Source organism: Callithrix jacchus, chromosome 12 (genome assembly GCF_049354715.1).
Source record: "Callithrix jacchus isolate 240 chromosome 12, calJac240_pri, whole genome shotgun sequence".
In the NCBI taxonomy this organism is placed as follows: domain Eukaryota; kingdom Metazoa; phylum Chordata; class Mammalia; order Primates; family Cebidae; genus Callithrix; species Callithrix jacchus.
The window spans coordinates 83978764-83994957 of NC_133513.1; the positions used below are offsets into that span (position 1 = coordinate 83978764).

Below are 16194 nucleotides of genomic sequence, written 5' to 3' on the forward strand. Positions count from 1 at the left end.
CAAACGCTGGGCTCCACGCCCGCCTCGGGCAGCCGCCGCGGCTTGTCCCCTCCAGGCCTGGGCACCGCCGTGGGCCGTGCCGGGCAAGGCGCTCCGGGAGCTGCGCGGCGGCTCGAGGAGGCCTGGCGGGCGGCGGCGAGAGGCTGTGCCCCAGTTTGTGTCCAATCAGGGAGTGCGGGCTGTGCCCCGAGCCGGGCAGCAATGCGTAAACAAACCCACGGTAACTCCTCCGCCCCCTCGGCGCGCTCGCCCCGCGCCCGCCGCCGCCAGCGCCGCCGCCGCCGCTGCCGCCGCCGAGGGCTTTGCTCTCCTCGCGCCCGCCCGCCCGGCCGGCCCAGCCCCCGCCCCGCGCCGCTCGCACCCCCGCTGCCCCGCCCCGCCCCCGCCGGCGCGGGCTCCCTCACCTACCGCCCCACGCGCGCGCGCTCGCGCTCCACGCGCCCCGCGCGGCCCGCCCGGATCGTGGCCTCTCGAGAGCAAGGTAAGGGCGATGCGCGGGGACCCGGGAGGCTTCCCCGCCCGACGCGGCCCAGGGAAGTTTGTGGCGTGGCTGTTTTCCGCGGGGCCGGGGGGAGGCCCCGGGAGCTGGGCGAGCCTGGCGGGCTGGAAGGGGCCGCCCGGCGCCTCGGGGTCACAAGTTGCCTAACCTGACCTCGGTGCGGGCCGGTGGGCGGCGCGGCCGGGCGGGCGGCGCGCGGAGAGGGGCTCAAGGCGCGGCGGGGCCGGGCGCCGGGCGGGCAAAGGGAGGGCCCCGAGGAACTTTCTCTTCCCCAGAGGGGCGCCTTCCAGCCCCGGCCGCGGCCCCGCCGCGGGAGCAGCGGCTCCCTGGCTGTAAGGGGACCATGAAATGTGTTTGAAGAAGCTGACGCAGTTTGTGACGCTCGCGGCTTCCTGACGGGGACCGGCTGCAGTGGCGCCTCCGCCGAGGAGGGACGACCCGACTCGGCGCTCGGGCCCTTCCCCCGCCAGCAACCGCGCGCCCCGGCGCCTAGTTCGGGGGCCGCGGGCTCGGGGCGCGAGCATCTGCTCCCGGCTGCGCGCGTCGCTTCCGTTTTGATTAGCTCAGGTTATTATATAAGATGTCACGGAGAGAAAAGGGGCGAGCGAGAGGCGCGTTGGGGAGGGCGCGGTGGCCTTCCGCGAGTGGCAGGGAGGGGCTGGAGGCAGGACCCAGCGGGACCCACCTGTACGCCCTCCGCGCCCCCCTGCGGGCGCCGCCCGCGCGCGTGCCGTGGTGTTGGCGGGGGCCCGGACGGACGTGCCGGTCTCTCCCCTCCCCGCCCCGCCAACACTCGGGCAGCGGCCGAAACGCCGCCACCTCGCCTAGGTCTACACGTTTCTGGCCCCAGGCGTTTGTACTTTGAAACATTTGTTTAATATTAAGGAAGCTGCGTGTGCGGCCGTCATAGTACGCCCGGAACGTGTGGCGGTGAGCTCCAGGGCAGTGAATGAATCATCGCCCCACAGACCGGGCCCGATGATTCATGCGGGGTACACACACGCGCGCGTACTCGCCGAGTGTCTCTGACCCAGGGAGAGCGGCCCCTCTGCAGTGATGACGCCCAGAGGGGTGGGGGAGACAGTGCAAAAGGGCAGCGGAGTCCCCCGCTTCCACAATAACTTTGAGAGGGGAATCAGGGACGCCCGGAGGAGCGGAGGAGACAGTGCAAAGGGGCAGCGGGGTTCTCCCTTCCACAGTAATTTTGGGGGGTCAGGATCCCCACATTCCCCAAGGCTTGTTTCACGTTCTTGAAGGAGTTACAAAATTCCACCTGGCTGCATTAATCAATAGGTGGAGGAGCTCTGGTTCGCTGCAGGGCTGGGTCCTGTCTCATTCAGTATTTGGTGTCAAGTGAGGGAGATATCGGACTCTGAAGGAATCCTCCTAGTACTTGCGTCTACCTAAGTAGCTCTAAAGTAATTTGAAAAATTTTTAAAATGGATCTTAAAAGAAAAATGTGACTCCTTAAGGCTAGTTTTTTTGAGGGTTTTTAAAAAGCCAGATCCTAAAAGGAACCTCGTTTACCATTCATGAATACAGAATTTTTCCCACTGTGATCATTCTCAAAGACTAACTTGACTCATTCCCACCCCACATTAGTAAGATTGAATAAAGTTTTCTTATCATTTAGGACTCATCTCAAGTGGCATCTACTCAGAGAGGCGCTCCTGATCGCCTTCATTATCTCCGGACCCCTGCCCCCAGGAGCCACCCCATAATACTATTTTATTTTCTTCACAGTTAATCGCTTATCTGATCTTACTTTGTTTCTAAGTTCTTTTAAGTCAGATCTCTTCTTTCTAGAATGTAAGCTCCACCATGGCAGGGATTTGGGCTGTTTTGTTCACTGATAAAACCCTAGCACCTAGAACAGTGCCTGGCATTCATGAAACACTTAGTATTTGTTGACTCGTGAATGAATAAACTCTTTTCCTGATTTCTTGGTAGGACTGTTTTTGACAGTTGAAATTAAGTGCTTTTTTTGTGGAAAGTCAGCAAGTTGGTGCAATTCTGATTCTTTTTCCTCCTGGTTTTGATTGATTTTCTCTTCTGTGATGTTAGATGGGTTAGAGCATCATATCCTAAGACACTTAGTATAAAGAAAGATAAAACATGTGGAGCCCTGTCAAGAGAAAGTATGTTACTGTGTAACTTTTGGATGATTAAAAATATTTTCTGTGCTAGTTGAAAAAAAAGTGCAGGATTTTGAAATGGAATCAGCAAAGTCAAGTCCTGCGGTCATGTGTTTCCACTCATTTGGAATACTAACATTTCTATATTTTCGCTCCCCACTGCCTGGAAAACAACCTGAAGTTTAGCTGCAGTTTGGGAAGGTCCATAAGATAACACTTAATATGAAGGTTTTTTGTTTGAGACAGGGTCTCACTCTGTCACAGGGGCTGGAGTGCAATGGCGCAATCATAGCCTCAACCCCCTAGGCTCAAGTGATCCAATATGAAGTACTAATTTAATCGAGTGAAAACAGGATTTATGCTGCGGAGGCCTTCACTCTGATTTGTTGTTATTCATGTCGGTAATGCCACAAAAGAGTAGATAAAAGGAGTTATTTAAAATTATATTTTAAACACCTTAAATGAATTCCAAAGAATTACAATGTAAGAAGGATTTGAATGTCACATTTAATAATATCCCTTTAGAGGATAAACTTTGATAAAGTTTATAGGATAAACTTTGGAGGCATGTTACTCAGCCCCAGTCTTGTAGCAGTATTTTCTGAATTCAGTATTTCTGAAGTTAGTGCTGAGGAAGAATGGACATCTAGCAGTTCCCTTTCCATAATAGTAGCTGTGATCACTTGCCGAAGCATAATCTCAAGAGTAAGCTCAGAGACAGTAGAATTTTAGAGCTAAAAGAGACTTTGAAATTACTTGGCACAGTTCATTCATTTTTAATCAGTCTCTTTACCAAGGAAACTAAGGCACAGAGATGACTTCCTAAGATACAGGGAAGAGTTAGAACTAAGACTCTGACTCCCATAAAGGGCTCAAGTGGTTGAGAAGGCTTCAGTGGTTGGAAGTTCCTGAATTAGCCAGAGCTGCTATAGGTGGAGAAGAGTGGTTTCTATCATTAGTTGATTGTCTGCCTTTTCCTTGTGAACTCTCAGAGGGAAAAATCATGTCTTATTCACATTTGTACCCTCCCATGTGCCTGGGACATCTAGGGGCTCAACAAATGCTTATTGAAAGCAGTTGGGCCGGACACAGTGGCTCACGCCTGTAATCCCAGCAATTTGGGAGACTGATGTGGATGGATCATGAGCTCAGGAGTTCAAGACCAGCCTGGTCAAGATGGTGAAACCCTGTCTCTACTAAAAGTACAAAAATAAGCCAGGCATAGTGGTGGGCACCTGTAATCCCAGCAACTTGGGAGGCTGAGGCAGAGAATTACTTGAACCCAGGAGGCAGAGGTTGTAGTGAGCTGAGATTGCACCACTGCATTCCAGCCTGGGAAACAAAGCAAGACCTTATCTCAAAAAGGAAAAAAAAAAAAAAGAAAACAAAGAAAGCAGATGGATTTTAAGTCAAAAATATATTTAGGAAGTGAAAAAGCAGGAAAACATATCTCCTTTCCACATTAAAGAAGTTTTCTGACAATAGAATCAGATGTTGATACTAAATAACCTTAGATTTAACCTTAGAACTTTTATAATAATGAAACTACTGTTTAATTTTTATGCTTCCACTTTAAAAAGAAAAAGGCTTAAAACTTGTAAGTGTGCATATTTGCTTACTTGGCATAATTATTTACTTGGAGAAACAGTAGGAGACAGCAGTCAGGACATCTGATAGGTCTTGCCTCTGTCAGAGCATTCAATAGAAAAGCCTAGGTTACAGCCAGTCAGATTTGGGGCTAAAACTCAGCTCTGCCCTTAGCAAGAGCAGAGCTCTCCACAACAAGTGATCTCTAAAGTGGTGATAATGCCATCTACCTTGAAGGATTGTGTGAGACTGAGATAATGTGTGTGTGTACATATATATATAAAGTGTGTGGTGTATAAGAGGCTCTTAATAAATGGTAACTGCTATAGTTATGACTACAGACTTGTGTAACCATGGGGGCAGCTTAATGTCTCAGAAGTTTCCATTTTTTCAACTGAGAATTGGTGGTCGGGATGGGAGAGGGGAATTAATGAGCTCTAAGATCTTGTCCAGCTCTATGGTTTCAGGAACCCGTAAAGAAATATACAGTTCTCCTGAAATTTTAGTTTAAGGTAATTCACATAAGAAATATAAAAATTATTAGTTTCTAGACCTTCTTAAGAATTTGTCTAAATTAACTTATGATAAGTACATTGTCATTATTTTATATGCCATATATTCATTATTTTATATGCTATATAATGGATATGAAGCTAACTTGAATATTTCACCTCTCATCTAGCAAAATAAGGAGTATACTGGTTAATTAGACGTAGATACTCTTTCTTTAAGAGGCTTAAGAGTCATATAGAGAGCATAAGACAGATAACTAAAGACTGTTTTACATGGGAGAACTGTTAAGAGAGGCATAAGGAAAATACTTTGTGAATTTAGAGGAGGAAAAGACTATTTCTAGCCAGAAAAAAAAAAAATGGGTAAGATTTAATTAGGGAATTTTGAGCAAGACCTTAAAGAATTGAGAGGACTTCAAGTGGCAGAGGTGTAGAGACCAGTTTGTGCTAAGACTTGAAGGCAAGAATATATGAGCATATCCAGGTTTGGAGAAGAATGTGGTTAAACTGGAGGTTGAGGAGCCTGGAGGCAGTATAATGGGAGAGAATGCTGCATGGGGAGGGGAAATTAGGGCTATATTGTGAAGCATCTTGAATGCTAGGCTAAGGAGACAGTTTAGCAGGTAAGTATCAGAAGTACTTTAATGGGGGAATGATGTGATCAAGACTATGCTTTGAAAGAGTAATTTTCATCACAGGAGCCACAGGTAGTCCGGTTAAGTAGCTGCTGAAATATTCTCCAGAAGAGAAGTGATGAGAACCTAAATTATGGTGGAGGCAGTTGAGTTGGGCAAGATACCGCAGAGGTAAATGAAGCAGAACTTGCTGGCTAATTGGATGTAGGAGTTGAGGAAGAAATCAAAGACAGAGCTGAGTCACTTAAGTTGGTGTTGGCAAGGACTGAAATAGGCAGGGACACTAGTAAAGCACCTGCAAGTAGTGTGCAATCAATAAATGTTTGTCTAATTAATGGAGGTGATTATTGGTTTGGATTTGGATGTGTTAACTTGTATGTGCCTGTGGACCATGTAGATGGATGAGAGCCATTAAAAATAGAGAAAGATTTGGGGCATCCTTCTGGAGGGGGATGGTGAACCTATGAGAACCGTTCAGAGTGTGGTGAGAATAAAAGGCTAGGATAGAGCCTTGTGAAAGCTAGTATTCGTGGGCTTGAGGGAGACAGGAGGAGGCAGACAGGATGCTCAGAAGAAAGAAGCAGGAGGAGAATGAGAAAAACAGGGCAAAGAAAGGTGAAGAAGGAAAGGACATTAGATTTGTCAGTGAGACCATCATCAGTAGCCTTGGAGGAGCAGAGTCAGTTGGGCAGTGGGGATAACAAAAGTCAGCTAGTTACCTGAAGCGTGCCAGGATGGAAGGAAATGGGAGAGCAAGTGTAAATTGCGATTGGGCTGTGAAAATCAGAGGCTGGGGTAGGAAGGAAGACAATAACTTGAGGCAAGAAAAGTGTCAATGAAACTTTCTTAAAACCATAAGGAAGGTATGAGAACATTTGTGCGTAGTGTGGTTGCCAGTAGAGAGGAAAGGAATGAATCAAGGGAGGATGTAGGAGGGCAGTTAATACACTAGGGACTCCTCAAGTAGGAGAGGTAGGATAGGTTAACCGTACATGCAGATTGCCCAGTTTAATTACAGTATAATATTTGGATACAGGATACAGGATAAAAGTGGGTAATAATGCTCACTTTTAATCTAGAAGAGAGCCTATTTTTGAATAATTGAATCGATTGCCCTAATCATGATATGAATAAAGAAGTTACTTATGGGAAAATGTGGCAAAAAACAAGGAAATAAAAGATATGATGATTGGAAAGGAAGAAATAAACCTTTGTTTGAAGATGACATGATTATCTATGTAGAGACTCAACAACAACAACAACAAAACCTCCTGGAACTAATAAGCAATTGTAGCAGGGTTGTAAGAGACAAGGCTAGTATATGAAAGTTCATCACTTTTCTATATACTAGGAATTAACAACTGGAATTTGAAATTAAAAACAGTATATTAGTACCTTAAACAAAGTGAAATATGATAGATATATATCTAACAAAATATGTATAAAGTCTATGTGAGGAAAACTAGCAAATTTTGATAAAAGAAATCAAAGAAGAATTAAGTAAATGGAGATATATTCCATGTTCATGGGTAGGAAGACCCAATATTGTCAGTGCTTCCCAACTGTAGTTGTAGATTTAATGTAATCTCAGTCAAAATCCCAGCAAGTTATTTTGTGGATATTGGCAAACTGACTGAAGTTTATATGCAGAGGCAAAAGACCTCTGCATATAATAGCACAATACTGAAGGAGAAGAGCAAAGTTGGAGGCCTGACACTACCTAGCTTCAGGGCTTACTATAAACCTGTAGTAATCAAGACAGTGGTATTGGCAAAAAAAATTAAACAAATAGATCATGGAACAGAATAGAGAGTCCATAAATAGACCCACAGAAATATAGTCAACTGATTTTTGACAAAGGAGCAAAGGTAATACAGTGGAGAAAAGATAGTCTTTTCAGCAAATGGGGCTGAAACAACTGGACATCCATATGCAAAAAAAAAAAAAAAAAAAAGTTAATCTAGGCACAGACTTTAGCCTTGTCACAAAAATTAACTCAAAATGGATCACAGACCTGAATGTAAAACTATAAAACTCCTAGAAGATAACATAGGAGAAAATATGGAGGACCTTGGGTTTGGTGATGACTTTTTAGATATGACATCACAGGAACAACCATGAAAGAATTGAGAAGCTGGACTTCATTAAAATTTAAAAATTTCTGCTCTGCAGAAGACATTGGCAAGAGAAGAAGAAGATGAGCCAGAGACTGGGAGAAAATCTTTGCAAAAGACATATCCAATAAAAGTCTGTTATCCAGAATATACAAAGAACTCTTTAAACTGAACAATAAACAACTCATTTAAAAAATGGGCCAAAGACCTTTAGAGACATCTCACCAGAGAAGATACACAGATGGCAAATAAGCATATGAAAAGACACTGCACATCATATGTTATCAGGAAAATGCAAATCAAAACAATGATATATCACTATATACAATTGAAATAGCCAAAATTCAGAACACTGACAACAGCAAATGCTGGCAAGGATGTGGAGGAACAGGAAATCTCATTTATTACTGGTGGGACTGTCAAACAGTACAACTGCTTTGGAAGACAGTTTGGGGGTTTCTTTCAAAATGAAACATGCTTATTGCACAATCCAGCAGTTGCGTTCTTTGGTATTTACCCAAAGGTTGAAAACTTGTGGCTTCACAAAAACCTGCATACTGATGTTTATAGTAGCTTTCTTCATAATTGGTAAAATTTGGAAGCAACCAAGATATCATTCAAGATAAACTGTGGTACATCCAGACAATGGGATATTAGTGCTAAAAACAAATGTGCTATCAAGCCATGAAAATACATGGAAGAAGTTTAATGCGTGTTCCTAGGTCAAGCCAATCTGAAAAGGCTTCATACTGTATGATTCCAACTATACAACATTCTGGGAAAGCAAAACTATAGAGACAGTAAAAAAAAAAATCAGTGGTTGCCAGGAGTTAGGATGATGGAGTGTTGAACAGGCAGAGGGTAGTAAAACTGCTCTGTATAATAATAACAGTGGGTACATGGTATTATACATGTGTCCAAATCCATAGAACGTAGAAGAATACAAAATGCAGATGTGACTTGGAGGAAGAAAGAAGTTAGATGAAGGCAAAAGGAAATTTTGAGTTCAGAAAAGGAAAGTAGATGGCTCGCAGGTGGCTGCACTTGAAATGGGTTTGTTCTCTTTTATTGATTTGCTAAAAGTAAGTGGGGAGTGAGGGGTAAAGTTGCAGTGGAAGAGAGTTGAAAAGGTTTAGAAAGCTTTGGGTCTGCGTGGTGGGGAGCCAAAGGTGATGAGGGCTTGGTAAGTTGCTAGAAGGCCTTAGCCTAGTGATAGGATGAATCACTCCTGTATTTCATTACTTTCTCCAGCAATGCTCAGAAAACTGGAAGTAAAGATGGTGTGAGTATCACTGAAACTGCCAACTCCATATGGGCCCTTGGTTGAGTAGGAACACAAGTGACACTAGAGTGTCAATGGGCTGGGAGAATAGGAGGGGATATAAGATTAGAGTATGTCATTGGCTGATTCAGCAAGAGTGAAGGAAAGGGGAAAACGGGAATGTGGAGCGAGGTTCTGAGGGTAGTAGTGAAGGGAATGAGGAACTTTCAGGGTTATTGTGGAGAGATCAGTTCTGAGTGATGACAAAAATTCAAGTGTGGCTGAGCGTGGGGATGTTGAGTATCACAGGCCAGTGGAGGTAGAAGATCATTGGTCTTTGGGAGCTATGAGGCCAAAATATCAAAATGATTTTATGTCAGTGTCAGTGTCTGTCTTTAAAACTATAGAATACACCTCCTAATGACTTTCTGAGCATTTAGTCTATAGAGCTGGAAAGTACCTTAAAGATAAGGAAGTTGTTCCTTTATTTTAAAGATGAGGAAGCTTTGAAATATTTTAAACATGTCTAGATATATGTGAGTTTCCCAGGATTACAGACATGCATGGTGGAGCTGGCTCTCGAAAGAATTGGAATCTCTGAATCTCAGATAATATTGCCCCTCTGGGGCCAGGAGCGGTGGCTCACACCTGTAATCTCAACACTTTGGGAAGTGGAGGTAGGTGGATCCCTTGATGTCAGGAATTTGAAACCAGCCTGGCCAAGATAGTGAAATCCTACTAAAAATACAGAAATTAGCCGGTTGTGGTGGCACACCCTGTAATCTCAGCTACTCGGAGGGTGAAGCAGAAGAATGGTTTGAACTCGGGAGGTGGAGGTTATAGTGAGCAGGGATTGTGTACTGCCTGGGCCACAGAACAAAACTCTGTTCCAGAAGAAAATAAATGCCTTCTAGGGCAGAATAAGTAAGTAAAGTATCCACTGAACAAAATCTTAGAATACCTTTTCACCATACCAAGAAGTAGACCCATGACTGTCATATACCAACCAAATAAATTACTCCACATCTGTGGGGAATAGTATGATGTAGATGAGAAGCCAGGAATGGATGGGTCATATCTCTCCTTTAAACACTTCCTGAATGGCAAAATAGTATTGATTCCCCTTGAACATAGGTTACTGAGTACTGGTAACATTTATATTTGCATCTGAGTTAAACCTTTGTGGCAGCAGACACATTTTAATGTCAACTAGAAGTGAATTAAATGACTTGGAAACGTTTGTGCATAGGTCCTCAGTTTATTGCTTTCACAGCCATATTTAGTGAATCTCTCCTTCCTCACTGGGAATGTAAGGAAACTCACAAATGCGGTGACAGACACTACCAGCTTTGAGATCCTGTTTTTGAACTCAGAACTTTGAAAAGTAGAAAGATCTTTCTCTTCATAAAATTTTAAAGGAACCCTTAATTCGACATGTGGAAGTTGGAATTAGTCCTGATTCTGTAAGTACCTAAATTTCCTCATCTGTAGTGTAGGGAAAAATAATATCTGCTCTATCTCCCAGGTATTCGATGGGAAAACTCTTTGCGAGTAAATAGTGTTATGCAAATGTAAGTTGTCAGTATTACCATATGGGATGCAACGTATACTGTGATGTTTAAGAACTTAATTTTTAAAGTGTTTTTTGAATAAAACAACAAAGATGACTATTGAAATTTGCTGGGGCGCTGGTTTAGGCCCTTAAAGTAAATCATGACAACTTTTCTCTTGTTGTTCCTGTTATAGTGTGTCTGGCCGAGTGAGATTAAGGCAGTGTGTTTCATGACAAATGAAATTTCTGCCTTTTTAATTTATTTCTCTTTTAACTTTAAAAAAAGTTTTTGTATTGTAAAATATAACATATACAGAAAACTTTTGAAATGTAAATACACAGTTTAATGAATTTTAAAAAGTGAATATCCATGTAACTACCACCCGGCTCAAGAAATAGACCAATTTAATTTATTTTTCCTCCCATGGGAATCTTTTATTCTTCTGCTAGATGGTTTTTTTATTTCCCCCACAGAAGTCATGAGTAGTAGCAGGATGCAATTATACATTTTGGCAAGTCCAAAATATGCACTTTTTTCAAGTGGAACAAGATCAAAAGTGTAATATTAGTGTTTTATTCTGTAGTTACTCTTATAATTTATTTCTTATTTCTAAAACTGTGAACTTAGTATTTAGGACAAGTGGTAGGTTGAACTTACTCCAGTGTGGGTGACAGAATAAGACTCTGTCTCAAAAAAAAAAATCTGTATTTGTATTTGTTTGATTATAATCTACTACAATAAATCCTATCATGTTTTAAGACTTAAGTTTATGAATTAATAGATTAAAAGTCTTGTGGCATCTAAAAGCCTTCTCTTGAATTTTTTTTAATGATTAAAAAATAAAGGGTAATAAACATTAAAATAGTTGGAAAAATATCTAATCAGGCATGTCTGTAAAAGACAGAAAAATTATGACTGTTAAAAGAAGTTGATAAGGATTCATCTTTGGTGGCAGTCTGTGGTTTGAGATTTAGTTAATGAGACTTCAGATTAGAATTTGGTGGATGGAACGATGTGTCTACTGTCAGTCTCTCCTGCAACGCCATTACAGTAATGGTAAATATGAGAAGAGGCAACAGTAGAGAGGAGGCACCAGCAAATTTTTGGAAGATGAAAAGCAAATAGACCTGTGGCATCTGCCTTAGTATAACGAAGGAAGTTGGTATCTAAGTGCCTTTAACTGAAGTTGAGCGGGGATAATGGAAAGATACAGCCACTATATGCCCTAGAATTCCAGAAAGTTTCTGGAATTAGAGGCTTTGGAGTGGGACATAGGCCTGAAAATGAAGGATAGGCAGAAAATCTGTAAGGGAACTAGACTCAGTTCACTTCTCCTATGCTATACAGCAAGATGAAGTCTTTGACAGAGACTGGGCATTTTTTTTTTCTGAGAAATTAATGTAAAATAGAGGTTCTGGATTTAGGAATGCCAGACAAAACAGGAGAAAGATAAAATGATCACCTGAAAAAGGAATTTAATGAAAGTCTGCTCACTCAACAGTGAGACTCCATACTCTTCCCCAAGTCCAATCCTAGGATAGTCAGGTAATTATCCAGTCAGGACTGGTAAAATGAGCAGCCTTAGAAGGACTTACAGAAACTGACATTTGAGGTCCCACAATGAAAAACATTACTGACCACACATTCTTTCTACAGTGAGTCTATCACTCAACAACCCTATAACCCTCCTCCCTCCTTTCCCTCCCCCTGTGAACCTGGAACTTGCAGTCAGCTTTTCGATGCTTTGTTCTTAAATGTAAATGAATATGAGACATTTGAAGAAGGCCTTCAATAAAAAAGGCAAAACTCAAAACAAATGAACAACAAAAATCACAGAGAAAGCAGAAATGCAAGGAGAAGAAAATGAAAATAATCAAAGCCATAACACCTATAATTCATATGTAAAGAGAGGAGAAGACATTGTTTATATAAAATAAAAATGGGGACTGTGAAAAAGTAATAATCAGAGAATAATAAATCTTAGATTTTAAAATTTAAACAAAAAGTTTCATTGGGTGGACCAGAATATAAAGTAGAAACTAAAAGCAAAAAGATGGAAAATAGGAAAGGAGAAATAGAATTAGAGGGCTGGTTTAGCAGGTATACCACCATACTAATAAGAGTTCCAGAAAGTGATTACAAGGAAAAGTAAAAGAAAGATTACAAAGAAAAAATTACAAAGAAGTAATGCAAAAAAATTCCCAGAATTGGAGGACATACATTCATAGATTAGCCAGTAGAATAAATGAAAAAGGGACCACAAAAGATATGTAATATACAAAACAAATAATTGTAAATTTGGAAATACAAAGGGAAATGAGGATATCTTAAATTCCTGCAGAAAAACAGATCATAGCTAGGTGTGCTGGATCATGCCTGTAATCCTAGCACTTTGGAAGGCTGAAGCAGTGGGTCACCCGAGTCCAGGAGTTCAGGACCAGCGTGGACAACATGAAAATCCTGTCTCTACAAAAAATACAAAAAAAATTAGCTGGGCGTGGTGATGCACACCTGTAGTCTCAGCTATTTTAGAGCTGATGTGGAAGGGTAGCCTAAGACCGGGAGGCAAAGGTTGCTGTGAGGCGAGGTCACACCACTGCATTCCAAACTGGGTGACAGAGGGAGACCATGTCTTAAAAAAAAAAAAGGAAAGTGAAAGAGGTCACATACAAAAATATTAGGAGGTCTAATGGCCTTTTTTTCTTTTCTTTTCTTAAGATTTCTTAATAGCAACATTGGAATCTAAGGACTATGGGTTAATTCCTTCAGAGTTCTGAGAAAAATGATTTTCGATCTAGAATTTCAAAGACAAACTATTAAGTGGGAAATAGAATAAAGACGACAAGGGCATTTAAGATCTCAAAAATTTATTCTCTATGCATCATTTCACAGTAAGCTAATGGGTGGTATGTTTTATTAAAATGTGGGTATAAACCAAGAAAGAATAATATATGGAATTCCAGAAACAGGTAATCCAACACAGGAGAAAAACAAAAGAAAATTCTGGGATGACAGTGAAGAGAAACTTCAGATGACATTAATACAGCAGCCTACTGAGAAGCTAGTCCTGATCAGAATAGGAAGAAGGATCACTCAGCAAACACAAATACAAAACTGATAGATGATCTGATACATTTGGCCAAGTGTAACATATTCTTCAGAAGGGTGTCCTGGTTCCCCAGGAACTAGCATTTGGATTGTATTACTGATTTTTAAAAGCTGGTAAATGGAAAAGCTTTGGTAGCAACTATTTACCAGCTAGTTTGGAAGTATTTTAATAACAATTGGTACAGCTGTACCAAGAGATACAGACAAAATGTTGGCCCTGGCCATACCTGACTGCAAGGTAGGCTGGGAAAAAAACACTGACATAACCGTACAGTATTATCAGATGGAAAAGAATAAGCGAGAGTACAATGGGACAGCTGTAATTATATCAATAAATGTCTAAAATTAATAAATCAAGACACAGCAGTATAAACATTATTTAGGAAGATGCAATTACATATCAAAAGAAATAACTAAAAAAATTTTAAGTAGCCTGCCTTTGGAAGTGAGTGGAGAGGTGAGGCAGGGTATTGCCGTTTCTTTTTCCTTTTTCTTTTTTTCTTTTCTTTTTTTTGAGATAAGGTCTTGCTCTGTTGCCTAGGTCTTGCTCTGTTGCCTAGGCTGGAGTGCAGTGGTGTGATTACAGCTCACGGCAGCCTTGACTTCGCAGGCTCAAGTAATCCCCCCACGTCAGCTTCCCAAGTAGCTGGAACCACGGGTGCAATCCACCACACCCAGCTAATTTTTTAAATTTTTGTAGAGACAGGGTTTCACCATGTTGTCCAGGCTGGTCTCAAACTCCTGAGCCAGGCAATCCTCCCACCTCCCAAAGTGCTGGGATTACAGGTGTGAGCCCCTGCACCTGGCCTGCTGTTTATCATTTTAAACCTATTAGTACACTTTAAGAATAATTTTCACAGGTTATTTTGATTAAAATTAGTAAAAAAAAAAATAGTGGTAATAAGTAGTTTAGAAAATGATTTACTTGTATCCAGAGCCATTCCTTTCAGTGGCGAAACCACAATTACTTTTACAGCAACCTAATACATGAAGCATTATTATTTGGAAGTTAGATTCATCCCCCACAACTGTGATTTCAGTACTCACTCTATCTCAGCATCTTTTGGGGGAGCTTTTAGAAAATACAGGTGGCTCATGCCTGTAATCCCAGCACTTTGGGAGGCTGAGGCAGGCAGATCATAGTTTGAAACCAGCCTGGCCAACATGGTACAGCCCCATCTCAACTAAAAATACAAAAATTAGCTGGGCATGGTGGTAGGTGCCTGTAATCCCAGCTACTTGGGAAGCTGAGGCAGGAAGTTGCTTGAACCCAGGAGGCGGAGGTTGTAGTGAGCTGAGATCAGGCCACTGCACTCCAGCCTGGGTGACAGCAACACTTTGTCTAAAAAAAAAGAAAAAAAAATTCAGATGACTCTCCCATCTCAAGATTCTGACTTTTTTTTGGTTTTGGGTGAGCCCTAGGGAATTAGTGATTTTTAAAAGCTTGCTAGCTGCTTCTGATAAGGAGCTAGGGCTAAATCCTCTAGCCCAGGTAGTTTAAGCATCTTTGCTTCTGCTTCCCTAAATATCTTTTGTATTCTTCCCATCTTGTCCTCTCTCAGTACTTCTGTTTCAAGTCAGGTTCTCACTATCCTCATATCTGAACTAGTGTGGCCTCTTTTAAGTCAGAAGAATAGGAGGAAAGCAAGGAAGAGACATGGGAGAGGTGAGTTAGATTACCCATGAATAATGAGAATGGATATCAGACAGCCAATATTTGTTTCCTTTTTTTTAAAAAAATGAATCTTTTAAAAATTTACTTCAACTTTAGGGGTACAAGCACAGGTTTCTTACATTGGTAAACTTTAGTCATGGGGGTTTGTTGTAGAGATTATTCATCATCCTGGAATTAAGCCTAGTACCCATTAGTTGTTTTTCCTGATCCTCTTTCTCCTTCTACTCTCCACTCTCCAAAAGACCCCAATGTGTGTTGTTTCCCTCTGTGTGTCCATATGTTCTCATCATTTACCTCCCACTTACAAGTGAGAACATGTAGCATTTGGTTTTCGGTTCCTGTGTTAGTTTGCTAAGGACAATGTCCTCCAGCTCCAACCATGTCCCTGCAAAGGACATGACCCTTGTTCTGTTTTATGCATAGTATTCCATGGTGTATAGGTACCACATTTTTTTTTAAATCTAGTCTGTCATTGGTAGGCATTTAGTTTGATTCCATGTCTTTGCTATTGTGAATAGAGCTGCAATAAACATATACGTGCATGTGTCTTTTTTGTAGAACTATTTATATTCCTTTGGGTAGGGTTGAATGGTGTTTCTATCTTAAGGTCTTTGAGGAATCACCACACTGTTTTCCATAATGGCTGAACTAATTCGCACCCATGTCAACACTGTATAATGTTCTTTTTTCTCCACAACCTCGCCAGCATATATTTTTTCTTTTTTAAAAAACTTTTTAATAACAGCCATTCTGACTGGTATGAGATGGTGTATCATTGTGATTTTGATTTGCATTTCTCTAATGACCAGTGATGTTGAGCTTTTTATCATTAGATTATTGGTGGCATGTTTATCTTCTTTTGAAATTTGTCTGTTCATGTGCTTTGCCTAACTTTTAATGGAGCAGCTTGTTTCTTTTCTTGTAAATTTGTTTACGTTCCTTATAGTTGCTGGATATTAGACCTTTGTCAGATGCGTAGTTAGCAAAAATTTTCTCCCATTTGTAGGTTGCTGTTTACTCTGCTGGCAGTTTCTTTTGCTGTACAGAAGCTAATTAGATCCCATTTGTCAACTTTTGCTATGTTGCAATTGCTTTTGGTGTCTTCATTATGAAAT

At 41.6% G+C, this 16194-nt stretch overlaps 1 protein-coding gene across 8 annotated transcripts in view; it reads left to right on the forward strand.

Moving 5' to 3' along the window:
* The first annotated feature begins 387 nt into the window (after positions 1–387).
* PCGF5 (polycomb group ring finger 5) overlaps positions 388–16194 on the forward strand; it is a 122079-nt gene continuing 106272 nt past the window's right edge. For all 8 annotated transcript variants that reach the window (XM_078346001.1, XM_078346004.1, XM_078346003.1 and 5 more), the window contains exon 1: positions 388–481. The gene's annotated coding sequence lies outside the window, so the exon portion shown is untranslated. The remainder of the gene's footprint in view (positions 482–16194) is intronic.